Here is a 5,000-nt window from a genome sequence, read left to right as displayed (position 1 = left end):
TTGGTTGGATCTAAAATTGTTAGATGAGCCCCAATGTCTTGAATCCAACTATTACCCTGTAAATGAGTTCTGTTAATATACTAAATAATATCACCCAGAGTAAGTGGCAGTTTATCCACACCTTCCACATTCATGGTGCAAAACATTTACCACCTATGTTCCTTACCTGCAGTAAGATTTGAGTCGAATAGCTGACATATGAAAGATCCACAACAATGCAAAACAGTCAGTGAACGCTTTGGACTACCACCAAGCTTTGTCAATGTCTTGATTATTGTGCCATTGACATTCATAAATGCATTGAAGCAGGTTAGTTGTCCTTTTCCAAATATGTCGCCTGTGGTGTTACACCCACTATTAGCATGAAAGCCAGGTAGTGCTGCAATCTTTTTTGAACCGTCAGCATCATTAATACCAGTAAGCTTCACCTGCCTTCTAATGTTACCAGTTTCCATTATCACGATGGTCTCTTTGCTCAGACGCAGAAATCTTTGTAAAGCAAGAGCCAATACCTCAGTGTCTGAGAAGTAGATATGTGGGGGTATTAATGGCCCTTATTGCAGTAGCATTGATAATTAATAACGTGTCTACTTCTCTCATGTTAGATTTGTATCATGAATGAACTAGAAGATAGGATATATATGTGTGTATGAATGGTCAAAGAAATGCTGCAATTTTTTATTATATTCTGTGCCAAATAAAGAATTAATTGCAGTTTTGTGTCCTTGCCATTGAGAAATGTACCGTAGTCCGGTATCCAAGTATTGCCACGTACTTTTGCCACTCATATTTTTGGTGATGCTAAATGTACGTAGCTGTCTAGTATGATTTTTTTAGCGGATAATCTGGAGAATAATCACCAGCAACCCGTTGAGATATAGATACACAGAATAGTCTGGCCTATACTTTCCACATTCCCCTCTGTCCTCATATAATCGACAACACTGAGATTACCAAAAAATTCTTCTTCACTCAAGGGGTTAACTACTGCACTGCAATTGCTCAGTGGCTACTTTCCTCTTGGTAAGGGTAAAATAGACTATCTATCTAAGGTAAGTAGCTCCTCTAGGAGATAGACGCTCCAAAATCAAACCATTGCTCTTTAGGCTTAGGTAGGCACAGCCTCTTTATCATGGTCTTCCACTCTCTTGGGGTAGAGTTAACTTGCTTGTGGGTACACTCGTGCGCACTATTCTATTTTATTTCCCTTCTCCCTTGTTCTAAAATGTTTATAGTTTATATATGAGAGTTACTTTAATGTTGTTACTGTTCTTGAAATATTTCATTCTAATTGTTCATGACTTTTCTTCAAGTTTATGTATTCCCTTATTTCCTTTCCTCACCGGGCTATTTTCCCTGTTGGAGCTCTTGTGGTTATGACATCCTGCTTTTCCAAGTAGGGTTGTAGCTTAGCAACTAATAATAGTAAAAAAAAGAAAGAAAAAAATATAGTAATAATAATGAAAATAATAATAATAATATTAATGTAATCCTGTCTGTATGTGGATGAGTTCAATTCAAACATACATATAAGAGATTCTTTTCCAATTAAGGTTGTAGCTTAGCAAATAATAATAATAATAATAATAATAATAATAATAATAATAATAATAATAATAATAATAATAATAATGTATTCCTGTATGTATGTGGATGAGTTAAATTCAATCATACATATGAGATTCTGCAAGCTCCTTGCAACCTTGTGCATTAGTTCTTGGCATGCTATCAAACAAGATGGACTCGTTCTCTTCTGAATGCAATTTGAGTCCCGGAATGATACATTGCTGTTATTTAAAGTGAAAAATCCTAGGTGAAGAGAAACATCAGCCTTCACCAGTGTGCTATTAATACTCATAGTTCCCAATTACTTCCTCCAAAACCAGTTTTCTTGATGACTTAGCAATGAGGAGGAGATGCATGAACAAAGAATTGGAGGCTTTTAGGGTAGTTTCTTCAAAACAGGTTTTCAGCTTTACTTTTTTGCAAACATCGCTCCAAGTTTTAAACATGATATGAGACATGTTTTCCCCACATATCTTACTCACCATTCAGTCTATCATTGAACAAAATGTGAAACTGCCCTTTCACCACGGTCTTTTGTGTTTTCACTTTTACAGCATTATCAGCCCATTTATATAGGGTCGATCTTTTTGGTGAATATTTCTGGTTCGATCTTTTATATACAATGTTTTCATTTACATTATTTTCTTGTATATCCTCCCTAACGAAGTTCTTTCAGCTCTTCTTTGGTCTTCACTTCTGTCACCTTCTAGGAACCTCCATCTCTATCACCATGCAGCCAATAATACTCTTCACCCCGCCTCATCATATGTCCTTACCATCTCAACCTTCCTTCCTGCGCCTTTTTGAAGCTTCTGTAACCCCTGTCGTACCTCTGATAAATCAATTTCTCCCTTTATCCTCCTTTGTCTCTCAACACATTCAGCGCCACATCCTCATCTGTGCTACATTTAATCTTGTGTGTCTACACTGTTAAAAATTTGCCGTAAAAAAACGGTAAAAATCTAGGAATAAATAATGCCAGGCATTTGCCGTTACAAACACGGTCATATGGACATAAACAATAGTAGAAATTACGGTTTCCTGTATTTTACTGAAATACGGCCGAGAACAGTATATTTTTTACGGAGAATTTCTGATTAAAATTACGGTTTTTAACAGGGTAGATATACATAAAACTTCAAGGAATATAGGGTATTTGGTGAACACAATTTTGAATCCTGCAAACATTTACCTACTTACATAATTTCTGAATTTACTTCTTCATAACGGAAATTAAAAATCATACGAGACAAAATTAAATAGAATATTACACGTATTTAGCTACATAATACGTGTTAGATATAATGTTATGACAGTTGTCAGTTACCTTGGATTTAGTCAGTAACAGGAGTCAGATAAAATGGAAACAGATTTTTTTGAGTTCCTTATGTCCTAGATACTTAAAGAAGTAATAGTTTCCAGTTTATGTCTGTAAAGCCAAAAGGAGTACATTTCGCTACGTAAAGGAAAATCAGAAAAAGTTTTCATAAGTTAACATTTAAAATTTTATAAGATTCAAATAGTAACGACACATACATTTACTTCTTAAGAACATTGATTAATGTACTGTGGCTTTCAGAGAGAAAGACAAATCCTTATTTAAATAGTGCTTGGTAACTTTTTCAAAGAAGTTAGATGGAAAGCAATTGCTGACAGAATATGAATTTAGATATTTAATTTCCTCGTGGGACATTTAGAAAGAATGCATTTCGATCAACTTATTTGTGAAGTTTGTTAAAAAAAAAAAAAAAAAAAAAAATAGTTACGGGAAACTCAAGTAGATTGTTTAAATTCGTGAAATATATACATTTTGCTGGAAAACAGTCTAGTTAGAGTAATATTTATTGTATATGAAAAAGGGGATATGTGTAAATAAAGAAGTAACATAAGAACAGGTGATCTCAAATATCATTGCACAAAATATCAAAAGCATAGAAGTATTGGTAACATGAAAAGAAGAGACAATTACATTGAATCTTAATTTACTGAAGTTGAACTGAAATTTGCAATATCAAATTGTAGTTCATCGGCCCTTGGTAAGGATGATATAAATCTTGATATGATAAGAAATCTAGCCTTATTAACAAAGTCCTTTCTACTAGAATTTTATAAGCCTCTTTGAATTAAACATATATTTTAAAAGCCATGGAAACATGCAACAGTTATATCAGTAGCGAAGCCAGGAAAAGACACTAATAACCAGAACAATTTTAGACCAATTTCACTGACTAGTTGCATTTACAAATTACTAGTCAGCAATTTAAATTGTTGACAGCATTTGGGCTCACGTCATAATAACACATTATCAGTTTTGCAATTTGGCTCACAAAGTGATCCAATTTGGACTCTCTTTCAGACGTGGAAAATTGTACTCCAAGAAGTTTTGAATGAAAGGAAATCACAGTAGCCATATTTAGTTTCATATTCCGAAGGCATATGGTACTATTTACAGGTATTCAATACTAAAATCCTAACATCATAAAGGTTTTTGACGAGACCTTCTTCTTTTTATTAGAAATCTTATTGGTGGAAGAACATTCCAAACTCGTAAAGATAATGTTTATTCTAATCTTAAAAGTTTAATTGTTCCGTACACAGTATTACGGCCAGCTTTAACAAAATGTACTTTATTTTAGAGATACTTCGATGTTTTACTCCCTTGGTCATTAATTGATAATATCAATCGTGTATATTATAATAAATCTACCGAGGATATTTGTATATTGACTTTGGGTTAAATTTAAATTGTACATAAATTTCATTATAATAAAAATGGTTTTCAGAACGATACAATCAAACAAAATTCATTTATCGAAAGATTTAATGAATTTAACTTTTACCTGGAAAACGCTCTGGTATAAAAACATGCAGTAACCGTCTAAGAATTGATACTATTATGATTCTCTGGAAAAAAAAAAATAAAGTCTGTCTACATATATCATATAATTAGATAATCAATTATGATCATTGCTATACATTGATTATGGTAAAATGTATTTTAAAAAGTTTTTAGAAATGTTCAGTTCTGGACAGATCCAACGGGTCCAGTTTTTCGAGCAAGATGAGTTTGTTACGTGATTTGTTTTTATTAACCGTAAAATCAAAGGAAAATTGAGGTTAGGGTAGTTTTCATGTACTGATAATATAGGGTTGTTGCCACGAATGTTGTTGTTACCGATATTGAAGGCACCAGCCACCCTTTGAGATACTACCGCTAGAGAGTTATTGGGTCCTTTGACTGGCCAAACAGTGATGCATTGGCTCCTTCTCTCTGGTTACGGTTTACTTTCCCTCTGCCTACATATACACCGAATAGTCTGGCCTATTCTTTACAGATTGACTTCTGTCCTCATGCACCTCACAACACTGAGAATACCAAACAATTCTTCTTCACCCAAGGGGTTAATTACTGCACTGTAAGTGTTCAGTGCCCA

The sequence above is a fragment of the Palaemon carinicauda genome, chromosome 36, assembly GCF_036898095.1.
Source record: "Palaemon carinicauda isolate YSFRI2023 chromosome 36, ASM3689809v2, whole genome shotgun sequence".
NCBI lineage: Eukaryota > Metazoa > Arthropoda > Malacostraca > Decapoda > Palaemonidae > Palaemon > Palaemon carinicauda.
Note: the sequence above shows the minus strand (reverse complement) of the source record.